At 44.8% G+C, this 16354-nt stretch overlaps 1 long non-coding RNA gene across 1 annotated transcript in view; it reads left to right on the top strand.

Annotated features, from left to right (window-relative positions):
- The first annotated feature begins 15482 nt into the window (after window positions 1-15482).
- The window catches only part of LOC308185198, a 68005-nt gene continuing 67133 nt past the window's right edge, over window positions 15483-16354 (top strand). Inside the window, exon 1 of the long non-coding RNA XR_013943185.1 lies at window positions 15483-15840. This is a non-coding gene — a long non-coding RNA (uncharacterized lncRNA). The remainder of the gene's footprint in view (window positions 15841-16354) is intronic.

Below are 16354 nucleotides of genomic sequence, written 5' to 3'. Positions count from 1 at the left end.
ACAGGTACCAGGCACAGCCTCCAAAGTCCCTTCCTCAGGTCCCTGGCTGTGGTTTGTGCCCGGGTTAAAGAACTGCTCAGCCCGGTGGCAAAGCTCTGGAAGTAGGTGGCCACAATGAGGAGTCAAAGAAGGATATTGGTGGGGTCGTACTCTCTCATCGCTGGGGCAGAAATGACAGCCAGACTCGACACAAGATACAAAGCATCCCCTACTGTCTCTGCAGCAGGCAGAAAGCAATGACTTACAAGGGGGAATGGGAGCAGGTTTCTGCTTGTGGTGGCAGGTGAATCCCCTCCCTGCCTGCCTCAGCTTCCCAGGTGCTTGTATACAACAGGTGTGAGGCCCTGGAGCTTGGGGGCTAAGTCATCAAACAGTGCTGCGGATGATGATCTAACCAGGGCATGTCAGCCTACCATTGTATTACAATGACCTCTGTTAAGAAAAAAAAGATAAAATATCTTGCATGTATATCACAGAGAGATTTGCTAGAGATTTTTTGTGACCGTGGCTTTCACACCCTGTACTCAGATTTTCTCCTTTACTTTTACTGTCCTTCAAAGGAAGCATGTTTGTTCTTAAACTTGTACATAGTCTATGCAGCCTGTCTTATCACAGTTTTGTATGCTGTGTGATGTAGTAAAGTAAGAATCCAGTTGGGCTCAGCAAGTTTAAGCATTTCCAGTGTCCTGAAAATGGGACTGGATTGTACTCAGATGTACATTGCAGCTGTTACCACTAGCAAAAGGGTAAAAACCAATAGTTTTCATTTTTGAAGGAGGCTGTGCTGGCAGGAATCTGATAGAATAGATAGTAGTAACCAACTGCAATGTCTTATATCACCCCTTTCCTTCTGAACAAGCTGGTCAATATATACAGCCTTGCAAGTTCTGTGCAATAGAAGATGAGAGTGACTGTGGACTAGGTTTTTTTGATGCAGTTCTGTTTATGTAGGATGTACAAAGCCTTCTTCTGGCCGTTGTAAGAATCAAGCAAGAGGAGAGAGTTTCCCCGTTCACCACTCCAAGCCTTTAAGCAAGCACTCCACCAAAAATATATTGTCTTTACTTTTTCCCAGGACAGCGCTGCTCATTTTTCACTGACTCTCTTCATTTTTCTGTGCACTTCAGCATGGTCTGGTTATTCCTAGTTTGATAGATGAATTTCTAATTATGCAACATGTGGGAATCATATTTTTATTTGAGATCTATCAACAGAACTGGAGTCCACCTCCACCAGCCTGGTGATTCAGTGGTTTGAACCAGAAATATTTGCATATATGCCTTGCAATTTACCTGAGAACTTTCATTCCTTTAAATAACCAATTATTTGTGCTCCAACCTGTGGTAGTGTTTACAGTCAGCCTCCCTTCCTTGATGTCCCCACTTTTTGGATAAGACGTCAATATAACCGTGCTTCTACCTAAACCTGGTTTTGCTTGTTAAGCCATTATATGGCTGTAGGATCCTGGCCTGCATCAGAAATATTGTGGCCCGCAGGACTAGGAGGTGTTTGTCTCCGTGTACTCAGCCCTGGTGAGACCACACCTCAAATACCATGTTCAGTTTTGGGCTCCTCAATATGAAAAAGATATTAAGTTCCTTGAGCATGTGCAGAGAAGAGCATGGCTGGTGAAAGGACAAGAAAACAAGACGTATGAGGAGTGGCTGAAGGAACTTGGGTTGTTTAGTCTGGTGAAAAGGAGGCTGAGGGGACACTTCATCACTCTGCATAACTACCTGAAATGAGGTTGCAGTGTTGGGCTCTTTGCTCAGGTGATAGGATGTGAGGCAACGACCTCAAGTTGCCCCTCAAGGGGAGGTTTACAGTGGATATCAGGAAAAATTTATTCCCATAACGGGTGGCCAAGCATTGGAATGGGCTGCGCAGGGAAGGTGGAGTCAGCATCCCTGGAGGTACTCGAGTTGTGTGGATGTGGCACTTAGTGACATGGTTCAGCGGTAGACTTGGTAGTGTTAGTTTGGACTTGATGATCTTAGGATTCTTTTCCAACCTAAATGATCCTATGATTCTATTTCTTTGTGCATGTGCTAAGTTGGTGTTCAGGATTTTCTGTTAATGGCCAAGAAGCTGGGAAGTTCTCCACAACACTGAGTTTTGATATTTATCCTCAGCAAACTGTCCCTGGGAGTTTTACACAGCCTCAGCATAACAATAGGAACTCTGCTTCAAATAGGAACTGCTTCACACACAGACAAAATGGAGCAACAACCTGCACGACTCTTGAAGTGTGTGAGAGTTTATACAGATGCTACAGAAGAGCACAGGGGACTAAAATATCCTGTTAAACTAATGGGAAAAAGGAGGCAAAAGGTTGGAAATGTTCATATCTGATCTAACAGTCTTTTTTTCCAGCCACCATCTAACAAACTCCCTTATCTTGGGACATCCTGACACATGATTTTGGCCCTTTGTTCAGCACTGAGGCAGGAAAAAGGAGTCATAGAAAGTAACTGACGTATGAAGAGAGGTGGAATGTGGAAGGAATGGTACAGCAAAAGGGATGCAGATCGTGTATTTAAGAGAGAAGAGACCAGAGAGGTGAGAAGAAAGGGGGTTGAAACTACTGGCTGTGCCTGTTTGAGGTCTACTCCTGCTAGCAGTGTGTGTTGAATGAGTCTCAGTGTCGGCCAGCTGCATCCTCGATTGCATCCAAGTTATAACCTAGAGTAGGCTCTGACTGGGGAGAGATGAAGAGATGAGAGCATAGAGGAATACATCTGCTGGAAAACAAAAACTTCAGAACTTCACATATCAAAGAATTTCAGATAGCAAAGGCGTTATTATTATTATTATTATTATTATTATTATTATTATTATTATTATTTATTAATTATTATTTGCTTGCACTTTTGTAAGTTGTTGCCAGTGCAGGTGGGAGCCTCTGCATAGCAAGTGCAATCCCATTAGAAGAAATGCAGGCTCTGCTATTTCATCTACTTTTTGAACAGCCCTTAAAAGTTTAATCTGCAGGTCCTGCCTCTTGTCCAAAAACTTCACGGTTCACAAGCCTGAAATTCCCTGACACGAATCCAACAACCAGAAGACACCGTTGGCGTTTGTAGGCAGGAAAAATGTTTAGTTACGTGCCGTGTACACTGTGTCCGGGAGGGGGAGATGTTGCCAAACAGCAGGACAGGACTACAAAACAGGGAAAACTTCACGTTTCGTGGCAGGAAGGGGCTGACGGCCCCGGACCCGGCAGGGAGTGTGTGTGCACCCAGGGTAAGAGTCAAGCTGCTGGGTCAGGGCCACGGGGATGGTGAGAGAAAAAGGCTGGGGAGGCAGAGAGGAGAGCTTCCTGGGGCCAACACTAGGAGAAAATCTCACACAGTCTTCCAACACAAAAATAGAGGTGTGAGTTAAATGACAGAATTGCAAAGGCTGCGGGATGCTGGAGTGGACCCTCCATGCTTTTTAAGGATGGTAATACGTGGAACGCTGGGGCAGGCTGCCTCTGGTCAGCGTCTCCTGCCACTCCTGCCTGGTGACAGTGTGCACAAGCCTTGAGTTGCTGCAGCTGCACGGATTCACTCCTCTGCCCCTCCAAGCACTGCCTGAGCATGTCTCAAGCACCTGTGTCTGTTGGTTTAGAATCACTGAGTTGGGAAAAGACCTTCAAATTCATCTGGTCCCACCATCCCCCTACCACCAATGTCACCCACTAAACCATGTCCCTAAGCGCCACGTCCAACCTTTCTTTAAACACCCCCAGTGACAGTGATGCCACCACCTCCCTGGGCAACCCGTTCCTTTGGGCTGTGGGTTATCCTGAGGTTGGAGCGGTGGCATGGCCTGGCAGGACCCCTGCCCCAAAGGAACCATTTTTTTCTGCTGTATTGGATGCTCCTGCCTGACCAGTACAAGCGGGAGCATACACAGGATGTGGCCTTACCTGCCAGTTGATCTGTCCCATGGTCTTTATGTACTGGAAGTCCATCCCTCTCAACAGGCTTGCCAGTCTTGAGCACTGGTGTTTGGTTTGGCCAACAGGTGTCTTTGTGTCAGCATGTAAACTCCATTATGTGTGAAAATGTATTGTGTCTCATTAATTCTGAAAACACACATTACTATACCCCATCAGGTTTGTCATGAAAACTGTTGAACTTGGATGTTCATATATTCAAGTGGAGCAGCATTGCACAAAGAGATGGCCACTACCCTTCTGTAAAGACAGGAGGGGTAATTGAAGAACAAATTTGGAGAAGAAAAAAACATCTGGGGAAACTGGTTAGGATTGTGTTGCAGATGGAATTACACACTTCACTCATAAGAAAGAAGTAGTGATGTGTGTTACTGATATACTGTAACAATCTAATGAATTTTAATCGTAAACAAGGCAGCAACTTAAAAAGATTTGATATGGTAAGGTGCACATGGATATCTCCTGTACAGAGGACAGGGCTGGGCAGGCTCTCAGGAGACCCTCCCGTTGAGTTGCGAGATCCAGAACAGACTCCTTCTTGCATTCTGAACTGCTCAGAGAGGAGTCTAGGTACAGCTGGACCTACCCTCAGTCACGGACTTAGTCAACCGTTTATGTCTAAAGAGGTTATCAGTCGGTCTGGATTACTACTCAACGAAGCATGCAAAGTGTCATCAGGACTCACTGCAGGGTATGTTCTCATGACTGCGTAGGCTAGCCTTGTATCTAGTATTTCTCTTATTAGTGAATTACTCACCCTTTCCTTTTCATTGGCGTCTGTTGGCGGATGGTCTTTGAACCTCGAGGAGCCTGCCTTGAGAGGCGTCCCAGCTCGGGGAGTTCCTAGGTCACAGCCCACTGTGGTGCTGGAGAACTCAAGGGGTTCTCACTTAGGATCTATTTATGGGATTGCCAGACAATTGGCTTTTAGATAGTGTTTTTCCATTCCGGCCACAATTTTTGTTAGGCAATTCTGGTATTTTTCCACCAGCCGCACAATTCCAGTGTTTCTCAGACCGTACAGTTCTGGTACTTTCCATGTCAGGCTGTGGTCCAGGCCGCAGGAGTTCTCAGTGTGGCCAGGGGCTGCCTGACCGTCCCACCTCACCATGCTTCTAACAAAGACAGGAATACAACGTTGGCATACCCTGAGAGCGTAGGCTGGCCCGGAGAGAGCTATGCCACCACAGACTGTTCAGGGGAATGGTGAAAATAAAAGACTCTTAACCAGAGCAGGGATGGAGCCTGGTTTTTCTGCATGGGCAACTGAAGGAGAAACTAATTTCTCAGGATAAATAGAGCCAAACCTGGAGACCTGGTGACTGGAAAGAGAAGCCACATCCCAAAGACGTGGGGATCTTGGATATTTGAAAGGGCTCTTATTTAAACCCCTCGAGACATGCAGAAATTCTGAGAAAATCGAGTCACAAAAATATTAGCAAACATTTAATATTACCTCTAGTTCTGAATGTGTCTTTTGCTATTTTGTATTATGCTATTTATTTATTTATTTTTAGGGAGTCTTGCAAAGCTTGTGTCTCTGTTTGCTTGAATACTGCATGCTCCTGAAGACTTGATTTGTGAAATCAGAAATGAAAAAAAAAAACAACAAAAAACTTGGAGTGTTAGCAGTGGCCCTGGGGTAACAATGAAAATGTGACATGGTAAGAAAGAGAACGTGTGCCTAAGAAATGTTCCGTGCAACAACAGGCCGGGTCACTGCTGCAACCTAGTGGGACCAGGGGAAACTTAAAAGTGAAAGGCTGAGAGAAATTTGGGAGGATAATTTTTATTTATTTATTTATTTATTTATTTTTTCCCCACTAAATGAGAAGTTGGGGCAATTGAAGAGAAAATGCTTGTTTCTAAAAATTTGCCAGTTTCTAAATGTCTTACTTACTTTTGCTATTTCTAGACTACAAATTCCAGTTGATTAAAAAAAAAAAAAAAAGAAAATCCCCTGCTGCTGAAAGGAAAAGTACTTAGCTTTGTGTTCAGTAGTGAGCTGCAGAGTCATTTCTAGTTTGGTTTGTTGGTCTGTCAGGAAAGATGAAGCAGTTTCCTTCTGGGTGGAACAAAATGGTTTGTGTGGGTGCCTGTGCCCAGGCTGCCGAGCGCAGAAGTGGTTTTTATGAAGCAAGCTGTGGACCCCGATCTGCTGAGGAAGCAAACCCAGCACTGCGATTAATGTCCATGTGGGGGAGCTCGGGCAGAGCTGTGCTGCTGACGGGCATTTATTCCAAGTTATGCTTTTCTTAAGAGTTTTGTTTAGAAAATATCTTAATAGCTTTGTATTTATTGAGTAATGGCGGCAGAGATCTCTGTTCCAGGAAAAGCTCACTGGGATTAACTAAATAATTGGAATGGCAGAAAATGTCTTTTCTTTCTGATTCAGCAAGAGAAGACAGTGACTTTGCTAAGACTTTGCTTCTGTGTTTCATCTTTCTGATTCTAATGCAAGCCACGCTCTTTCATTTTTCAGATAGCAAAGAACAACTGAGCAGAGAGCAGAATTTCTGGGAACTGTGCAGACATCAGTGCTCCATGGGTTTCAGTACAATCACGATAGTAAACTGATCCACAGTGATTTACAGAAAATTTCTGAATTGGTGTTTAAGGAAGTGAGGAAAGAAGGGGAGCCATCTCTAAAATAAAGGAGTGACTTGGATGGGTGCAAATCTCCTCTTGCACAACTGCTATATATCAGTTTACATCAGTGTATCAGCAGCAGTATAAACTGGTAAAATTTGCAGTGATAGAAAAGAAATAAAAAAAGACCCCTGTGTTGTAATAAATCAGAGAAAAAAAGAAGTGACTTAGCAAGAAAGCCTTATTGTGAGTTAAAAATGACTTTTTTCCTGTTATAATGCTTCGGTATCAACCATGTGTCAAGTGTGAGAAGAGAAAAAAAGGATTGTGGAAAATAGGAAAGGTGCCTAAAACCAGGGTCACTTTAGAGGCTTTTTTGATTTCCTGTAATGTGACAAGAAAACATCTATTGTGTTTTTGCTTGGAAACTTGTAGCTGAGGTCAATGTAGCAGAAAATAAAAGGAGTAAAATATACACAGGGTTGCTGTGCTGGAATGAGAGTTGTGCTCCTTATCAAATCGGTCACAAAGAATGGTGCCTGTTCAAATTTACATAAAACAAATCCTAAAGCATCTGTCATACTGTATTCTAACGTGTGTGTTTTTTCCTGTCAGTTCAATTTTGCATTATCAGAAAGCCTTTGTTTAGACATAAGCATCTTTTGTTACTCGGACTCGTCAGCGCAGGTCTTTGCTTTTCCTTCCACTCCCTGCCGTGGCGGTGCTGGCCGCGGCCTGGATGCTGCCTTGCTGGCACGGTTCAGGCTCTGGCACATACCGGGCCGGCGGTGGGGAGCTGGCTGGGTCCAGCACCGGTTCTCCACAGGGCAGTCAGCCCCTGCCACCGAGCTCCCTGCTCAGGTGTGGCTGCCCTGCTGAGAGCTGGTCTGCTGTCTGAGCAGTGTTCTGCCGAGGAAGGCAAGAAAAAACAGAGATCGTCCTCCCTTCCCTTTACACCCTCATGAAGGAGCCCTTCTGCTGCATAGGGAAGATGAGAGGAGGCTTACACACCGAGCGTGGTGGTGGAGATGTGCAGCTTCCTGCAGGTCCCCCTGCCCTTCACTGATGATCTAGCAGTGCCAGTTTCCTGGTGCATCCTGGTTCCTCCCTTTGTGTGGCTGTCACTTGGCTTTGTTGGGACTGCTCAGAGCCCTCATTATTCCTGTGGTCAGAGGGAAAGGGGTTGTCTGCCCGAGAGACTCTGCCAGACAGTGAGGCTGGTAGGGCTCAGCAGCTCTTCATCATTTTTGCAGCTAAGGAGACTTTCCCTAATGGATAAAATCGTGCTGACTTGGCCTGATCGCATTCCTCATGGATGCAAGAGCTGGTTCAAGGTTTGGCCCTTTGATGGCAGCAACGCATGCAGAAACCGAGCGTTTCCCAAGATCATGCGTGTGGTTTGCTGAAAGGTTTTGCAGAGGGAATACAAGTGGCAAAGACCAATGAAGCAATGTGGTTTCATAGGGAGCTGAGTGGTGACGGAACCTCAGTCCTAGGCCAATGGTTTAACCACGAGGTCAATTTCTCATTCATTAAGACTTTGCTTAATAATAAAATTGAAATAAATACTTGAAATTGTCTCAGAGAGTTTTTTTTTTGCATCTTTCCAGTCAAAATTTATTAAGCACTATGAATAGAACACCTGAAGCATTGGAAATGATTCACTGCTTTCTTTCCTAAGGATGTAAATTAACACATGTTCTGTTTTGCTGACAAAGTGAATCCTGCTTTAGGAAACTTACGAAGCATGGCTAGTGCGAATACAGACAAATATGTGATGCTAACTTTCCATCCTAAAACAGCAGCCTCAGTTAGCTCTTACTTTATATCATCTTCCCTCCCTTCTGACAGTCCTGAGTAACAAGGAACATATGCTGCTGAGAAGCCGAACCACACGGACCTCTTTCAACAGCATTTTGCTTCAGATTTCCCCCTTTCCCAGCATGGCTGAAGGCAGCACTTGTGGGGTCACCATCATACAAACATTATCAATAAAACCACTGTGCTCTCCAACCTCCTGGATGATATGGAGATATAAGCATTGATGATCAGCCTCCACCAGCCCACCTCAGTTTTCTAACTCTAGCGGAAAACTGAAGAGAGCTGGTAGTGCAGGCACGAGAACACAATGAACACGATGGAGACATGGTGAATTCAAGACAATAGATGGTCTGTGCCCTGTGATCTGCTTCCCTGTGTTCCTCCACACTGCCATGGGCCCATGTTCAGGCACTCAGGGCTGTGGAGGACTGCAGATGTATGGACTTGAAAAGAAGTGGATGGTGGGCGAGCCCAGCCTTGGGAACAAACCTGGCCCTAGGCTTAGCTCATGGTACCAGCATATTCAGAAAGCTCTCCGTGCTGACAGAAACAAATGGATACCGTAGGAAAGTGACAGAAAGCAGAGTTCAGACTTCTCTCTGTGGGTGATATTCCTCCTCATGTTTTATTTCCAGTTATTTTAAAATTAAGCCATAAATTGAAGGCAGAATTCACATTACACATTCATCTCCTCTTCTGCAGGCCTCTGGGGGACAGCCGTTCCACTTTATCAGGATGCAGAGCAGAGGATTTCTGACCATCGCTGAGCTGTTGTGTGTATATATGTATGCTGCTTGAATAGGCAGGTGTTTTCTTTTTTGTTGTCCTGGGATATATCAGGCTTTTTCACATACTATTATTTGCTAACATCCATACTAGTATTCCTCAGGTCCTGTTTTGACAAGGTGTATAATAGGGCCTGGTCCCTGGAGAATTCTGGCTTATACCTAGGATACATTTTTGCCCATATTAGAACATAGTGTTGACAAAAAAACTGTTTTGAGATTTAAGAAATGCAGGTAAGGTAAGGAGAAGAGGGAAGGGAAATAAAAAGTTGCTGTGAACACAGGAACATTTTAGTGGACAATATTGATGGTAGGGGGATGGTTGGACTAGATGATCTTGGTATTTTTTTCCAACCTTAATGATTTTATGATTTTTGCCGAAAACATAACTAGTAATGATAACGTAGGTTACCTAGAATGACTTTCCAGCCACTGAAATGTTAATTAAGCCCGAATGAAACTTTTCTTGCTGTTGAGGTGTTTATGACGGTCCTAATCTATGTGGATCCTCTATGGTTTATAAGTTCGGGCAAATTCATGCTGAAGTCTTTTCTGTGGTGGGATGCAAGTCTGGGTATCTTTCCTCTGCCTGGCTGTGTATTTTCACAAAGCTCAGGGAGCTACATATCTCCAAGACCTATACTGCTTTTGTCAGTACCTCAGGCTGGTGAGTAGAAAAGTGCACATCCAGGGGTGGTGAACCTAGCTGGTCAATTAATCAGTGAACACACCTGGGCACAGGACTGAAGTGTCTGCACTGTGAAATGCTTAGACTAGCTCCTGGCACGTGTGGCCCTGGCTGTTTTTCACTCTCCAAGCAATTTGTGGGCACAGTCTGGGAGTTATCACCAGCCAGGGCTGTTCCTGTTTGGCAGTCAGCACGCGGGGACCCGTTGCAGAAGGGAGGAGACCATGCCATGGGCCCTGCTGCTGCATCTGGTCTCAGTGCCCAAGGATGGGCCTGGCTGTGTTCAATATACAGTGGGTACCCTCAGGCAGTCTTGGGGCATGGGTTTGGTTTTGGCCCCAAGGAAACTCATCAGCACAAGCACTCAAAGCTTATTTACCCTGTGAGATTTCACGTGATTGTACTGGTGTCATGGAAGAAAGGAACCTAAGTGTTAAGTCCTTGTTGGAGAAGCAATGAAAATGGAAACCAAAGGAAGAAATGTACTGGGGGATGGCAAGGCAAGGAACAGTTGAATTGAGATGGTGCTACTCTGGTGAACTACTTTGTATTTATTTTTCTTTCATAATCTGGTCCTGCATGCAGCTCTGAGCTCATGTTTTTGTACTCCCCAGCCTGCTCCATCTGCTCCCACTTGCTCTTTGGCAAAGCTTAGTGTTTTCATGGCTAGGCTGCAGAGTACCAGGCTCTTTGGCACATCCCTCGGTGGCTGGGATCAAGGCTTTCATTGCATTCTGGCTTGGCAGGCTCTGCTTTCCCTCACTGCAAATCCTTTTGCCTTTTGCCACCCAGACTTGTTCTTTCCTGGCAGAACATAGCCTGCCTCCACGAAGTTGATGGTACGGTGTTACCTTCCCAGGAGTGAGAGCTAGCTCTTTTGAGCAGCACTGCTTCCCTCTCAAAGGTACCAAGAGGAGCTTGTGGTCCAGAGACTGGAAATATGCCTGACAGGTGAAAACTCTCTTATAGCAGACCTGCCTTGCCCTTTTGGGGGCCTGAAGCACTGCAGCTGAATGTCACACTACCATCTAAGGTTCTCTGTTCTTTGCAGGCTGTAAAAAATAGCAAGAAAGGACATGGTCAGCAAGACAATTCCCCAGATAATTGCAAAAACATGTTTAATCTTATGTTGCTGTGAGCCCATTGTTTGTTTCTTGATGCCACTAGACAGAACATTTATCATAACTACTCTGAATTATCTCAACATGCCATGATGTCAGGCAGGGCGAGAGTCTCCCTTTGAAGCGGCCTTTCTTTCAGTAGGTGGATTTAGCAAAGAAAAAGAGAAAGGGTTTAGTCAAGGTTACTGGAACAGCTCGAGATCACTGAGCTCACCCAGAGCGGATGCTGTGGCATGAAGGGTTGCTTTGTGTGCACTCAGACTGCAGCACGCAATGGGTAGCTCTGTAGGAGCAGGGACAATGAAGGGCAAGGTCTGGTACTGGCATGTGCAAGTGCAGGGCCTCTGAAATCTAGAGAGTTGCCTGTGGTGCCAGGTCTGGATTTGGTAGCGGGGGTAAAGACAAATGGGACGTGGAAGGAGATTAACAGAATTCAGGAAAAAGCGTTGGACTAGTTAGTCTAGACCTGAGACAATCATGCTTCTCCCTGTGGCCTAATTGGATTACTGTGCTGAGGGAGATGTCATGTCTCAGACCTTCTAGTGAAGCCTGTTACCGAGGCTCATTTTTTTCGTCCCCCAAGCAGCCAGAAGCACTTTAAATGTGCCCTGACTTGGAGAGCGTGGGTCTAACAGCCATTATAAAAACAGCCACAGGGCAGGCTGGAGGGGTTGGCGCTAGCTCTGCCTGTGCTCAGAGTGGGTCAGGCCCAAAGCAGCTCAGCCTGTGTGTGTGGTGGTGGGAGGCTCAGCCAGGGTGAACGCAAGCTGCCCGCTAGAAAGATCACGAGCTTAAACCAAAACCAGGCTGATGTGGCCACGTGCTTCCCAAGACAAGATGGCTCATGTTGCAGCTGGAAGGCAAAGCAGGCCTGTTCCTCCTTCTGACCAACCAAATAGACGTCTAGTGTGCCTGTGGTGATGCCGGTGCAAAACTGTCTTCAGCCTGGTTCCCTGGTGCAGGCGGGGACCCCAGAGGTGCCCAGGCCCACCCCCACTGAGGAGAGGCCCACCCTCAGAGGTCCTACTCTCACCGAGGAGACACCCTGACCCTATACCCTCTGGAGATGCAGCCACCAAGAGAAAACCGCATCTCCAGAGGGGTCAGAGCACTGTCGCCAGAGCTGCCAGGAGGGAGGTTTCAGCGCTGATGGCAATCTTATTGCATGGGAGGATTTCCATAACTGGAGTTTATGTGGGAAAGCAGTGGGTTTAATTTGGTCAGTTAACATCTCTTAGAGCTTGATACCCTCTGCGTAACCAAGAAAGTGACATGCGTTCACCTGTCGGTGTTCCTGTCAGGAAGTTTAGCATCAGTACCATAACAGCTAAGACCTATCCTTTTTGCCCCTTTTTCCCCCCAAAGAGAGTGCTGTTTTAGCCGTGAAGTGTGCATCTCTGTCTTTATGTTTGCATGTCTCACCTGAACCTTTGGGCTGATTTGAGCCAAAGATGCAGAAACATTGATTTCAAGTAATTTTTATGAAAATTATGTAGAGAGGATAGAGGAGAAATACGATGAAGAACTCCTTTGAAGGAAAGGCAGCTGTCTGCTTTCACTCTTTATTAAACCTCATAGAAAATTGTCATTGGAAAGTGATATTTTGGAAGTTCCTCATAAAAGAAAGCTTCACTAGAGGTTGTGCCCTCTTAGAAAGCCCAAGCTTGAGAGACAAAGCAGCAGGAAGCCAGACTTCAAGAAATGCAGTGACTCCTGGTGCTGTTTCTCCAGCCTTCCCTCCCTCCCTCATTCTCTCCGTTTTCCATAGGGTTGCAGACCTCTGAGCCACCACTCTGAGGCAGGCAGTGCCTTCATGAGCCAGGCTGTGCCACCGTGGACTCGGCCACTACCGAAATCTGCTGAAACCAACAGCATCCTACTCCCATAAAAGGTAGCTCACTGAAGGGCATTGTCCCATTTCTCTAAATGTTTTGACACTGTTAGTTGTTATCAAGCTTTATTGGTGCTCTTCGGTGTTTCATTGGTTCACAGAGACCAAGCCTTCAGGGCATATGACAGGGGATATGAGCTAGAAAAACAAGCAGCCCCATACTGCTACAAGTCACGTTTCTTTACTGTAAACATGTGGAAATTCTTTGCTAAAAACACAGTATGGGAAAAGCAAACTGATAAAACTAGATCGAGAGATGACTGAGCTAATACAGTTCATATGAAAATCAAAAATAATACTCAAACTGAAGACAGCCAGGAACTCTCTTGCAATGACTAGGAACATTCTAATTGTCATTGCAATTATGGTTTGTGATTTCCTTGAGGTTTGCAAAATTCTAGCTAGCCTTTTTGTTCTCTCTTTCCTCCTCACAACATCCCCCCCCCCCCCCCCCCCCCACTTTATACTTCTTGGTTTTAGACATTAGCAACAGAAGAACTCAAGTGTTATAAGAAAGATTGACAGTATTATATTTCTGGCCAGACTGGAATGAGGAACTTTCAGAATCTTTCCTGGAAGAAAAGGCATGTGATGTTGTCATTTTTCTAAACCAGGTAGTTTTGGACACTTTAAAATTATGCCTCAGGCTACTGGTTGCTCTGCAAATAAAAATGCAGTTGGAATATTGAGTCACCTGTTTTGCTGAACCCTACATTGCACTAGTAATTAACAAGAACTGAATCCCAGACTCAGCTTCCCGTCTATGTTATGGTCTTTTTACCATTTTGATAGTTAAAATGGCTACATATGCTGACACACAGTCAGCTGCACCCACAGCTACATACGAATGTATACAGGCTTTCATTCCTAAAATACATATACATTATGTCTATATCTATTTATTTTTTATTTTTTACAAGTGAATCCAGGCAGCAGGAAAGAAAATGTTGTTTTACGCATGGTGATAGTGGTGATCTCCTCTAGACAACAATAGATCAGTCATGCAAAGAGTCAAGGGTCAGCCCTTTTTGTAGTAGCTGTACTGTTAATACAAACACCCTAGTCTAAATACTGATCATATGGACATCAGTGGCAGTTCTGTTACTGACTTCAGAGCAGCAAGAAGTCGGCCCTAAATTTCAATTTGCACTCCATCCTTGGTAGTTTTGTCTCTGCATATATTTAAATTGTTGGAAACTATAAGATAAATACTGGGGGTAAAAGACATAATAAAATGGTTTAATTTATTTCTGGGTCTATCAAACATTTGTGCTGATAGTATTTTTATGTTCTTAGTTTTTCTTTTAAAATAAACAATAACCCTGTGATGGGAGATCTCTAATTTCCTGTTAATAGAGTTTAAATTGAAAAGCATTTTTCAATGGGCATGCTGCCCATTTAAATTATGGATGGCAATTTTGTTCCATTTTTAAGCTCTACTCTTCTGGCTGGAGATCCTTGAGTCATAAGGCATTTATAGCTTCTTTAACAGTACATAACAACAACAGAACTGACACTTCCATATACATCTATAAAGATATTAAAAGTGTATTATGGTTTTAACAGAAAAGGAAAAATCAACAAGTTATGAGAGAGAGTCTGATTCATTCTCGTCCCCTCCCCAGCCCTGAAACCCATTTCTGTCTCTTCCCCACGAGTGCTGATGGACTTGTGTCAGTCCATGACTGGATAAATGTTGGGATAAAGGTTGAAACGAGATCCCTTGGAGACCTCTGCCCCTCAATGATGGGTCATCCCCCTGGCTCTCCCCATGGCCCTGAGTGAGCATCAGACCTCAGGAACTGCAGTCCAAATCCCACCTGCTTTAGAGCAGAGGGGAGGTGAAGCTTCTGGATGAGGAGAATACACCTCTCCAGTGTCCTGTTGCTTTGAAGTGGCCTGGGCTGTGCAGCTGGGTCTCTGGGCAGCACTGTGGCTGGTGCCATGGCCTAATACACCCGGGACAGCTGCATGAGCAGGCACAGCTGTCGAATCCATACATATTCCAAGTCGCTGGTTTAGGTGAACGTACCTTCCCTCTTTGGAATCAGAGATATGTATGTGTACATCAGTACCCATATCCGTATCGGTATCTGTTTCCCTGTCCATACACATACACATACACGAGCCATGTGCTCAGTAAAAGACAGGAATTCATTGCAGCTGATGGGGCTTTAGGGATATCTGGTCGGCAGAGGTTTGGCAAGGGCACACGGCGGGCAGCAGTGCAGGGCAGAAGGGGCACCACAGGGCTATGCCAAGCTACAGGCACAGTACACTCAGAGTGTGAGGTCTTGGTCCTGCTGAAGTAAATGGAAAATCTCACACTGGCTCTAGAGCCAACATTTCACCCAGTATGAGCAAAATATTAAAGAGGAACTGATTAGAAAGGAGAAGCCCTGGTAACCAGTGACCATGGAAAGGAAAACAGGAAGAGTACATGAGATCTTAATGAGGCTTTAGTTTAGCAACATGTTTTATTCTCTTAGGGACTGATGCAGTGTAAGAGTGATTCCTCAACTCTGAATTTATCTGCTTTATTGGTTTTGTGTCACTGCTGTAATTTTATTGATTTTTTTTTTTTTTTTTTTAAGTAGTGATACCATAAGAGGCCTCTAAAGGTAGAAACATACAGCAAGTAAACTCTTCTGCATTTATTTTACTTTGCAAGTCAGGCTCCGAGGCTTAAATCTGGTGTTTCAAGGTGCACTTGGAGGCTTGTTGTGGCTTCATAAATGGCCATTAAGTGGGAATGGGAATGGGAGAATTTTGTCCTCAAGGCTCATTTTTGATGTCCCTCTGATCTGAGATTATTACCACAGTATGTTGCATCAGTCATGCTGGATATGCAGTAAATGACCTCGACTGTTAGGAAACCATTAATCAACAAATCATCAACAAGATAAAACTCAGTGTCTTTTCTTGTACTTTTGGACATGAAGGACAGTGCCTGGTTATTCCAGAGACACTATAATCGGAAGAAAAATGCTGCCGACTTCCTGGTGAGTTAGTGCTGTTTTGTTTTCGTGGTGCCACATTTTCCTGGTGAAGATGTGAAATCCTGTGAGCTGATATGAGAGAATGTTTTCCTGGCTGCTCACCAGTTACCAAGGAAATTCAGAGGCTGGAATTTCTTGATTTTATGGATGTGAACAAGTTTTTTGGGAGAGCTTGCCTGGGGCCTCAAATTGAAGGGAAATGCAAGAGCAGCTTTGCTTGGAAAAGTGATTTTTAAGCATGAAAAAGTGTCAAGAAACAGTGTATTATGTGCTTCTGCTGAAGCAGTCAGGGGTTATTGTCTCTCCCATTCTCAAGAAGTGCAAGTGGACAAGGGAAGCATATTTTATCATCCTGGAATGGGAGAAGGTTCGTATTTGTAGTCAATGCTTACAGTTTTTTGGTAGTGCTGGTCCAGAGCAGTGGGTTAAGGTTAGGGGGTGTTTCTGTGTTTCCCTTCTTTATGGCTCCAAGCTCAGTTCAATTTTCCTGTCACATATATTTGCGTTCTACCTTTAG

The sequence above is a fragment of the Anser brachyrhynchus genome (genome assembly GCF_964034855.1).
Source record: "Anser brachyrhynchus genome assembly, chromosome: Z".
In the NCBI taxonomy this organism is placed as follows: domain Eukaryota; kingdom Metazoa; phylum Chordata; class Aves; order Anseriformes; family Anatidae; genus Anser; species Anser brachyrhynchus.
This window is presented reverse-complemented; position numbering and strand designations above follow the sequence as displayed.